Consider the following 853-nt stretch of genomic DNA (forward strand, 5'->3'; position numbering starts at 1 on the left):
GTATACTGTCTTGGGTTTTTTGTTTTTTGTTTTTTTAATCTGTAAAATAAAATGACTGCAATTACTTTTTTGCGTGACCTATAATATCAGTTAATTTGGGAGATGCCATAATTCTGTTAACACCCTTCAGGCAGAGACCACCAGGAACAAACCTGTAGTTAAACAAGTTGGATTTTTACTGTAGTGAGGAGATCACACATGAGGACCTTGGGGCAGCTCAAGAAAAGGGTCACAAGCAATATCCTCATAGGAATAATGGTAAAGAAGGCCTATTAATAGATTTTGGAGGAAAATAAAATCTCAAAGAAAAACCTGGCAAAGTGACTAAAAGTAAAGATTATTACAAAATGTCTTAAAAACCATTCACTTGGAAACAAAGCTTCATGTTTTTACAATGAGTAGTAGAGCCCTAAGTCAGTGATTTTTAACACTAATGTTATAGTAGCTTTTGGTGGGGAGGGAGGAATTACGTATGCCGTTTCTCTCAGGGCATCTGTTTAACAGATAACTGATAGTTAACTGGGATTTTAACTTACCTTTGTTGCTGAGTGATATAGTTCTTCACCCTGTGTGAACTGGCCATACTACTCTTGTAGCTTTGAAGAGTTTATAATCTAAGAAATCTACAATATCTTCTGGTAGGTAGCATCCAATCCAAAACATACACAGTATTTTCTTTAATAAAGACTGCATTTTGGTATACTCTTTGGAAAGAATTTAAGAATTAATTACAGGTCTGTTATGATTTGCTTAGGGTTTGTTTGGCCCCACCAACCTCATGTTGAAATTTGATCCCCAACATTGGAAGCGGGGCCTGGAGGAGTTGTTTAGATCATGGCATGGACCCTCATGA

This window comes from Pongo pygmaeus, chromosome 5 (genome assembly GCF_028885625.2).
Source record: "Pongo pygmaeus isolate AG05252 chromosome 5, NHGRI_mPonPyg2-v2.0_pri, whole genome shotgun sequence".
Lineage (NCBI taxonomy): Eukaryota > Metazoa > Chordata > Mammalia > Primates > Hominidae > Pongo > Pongo pygmaeus.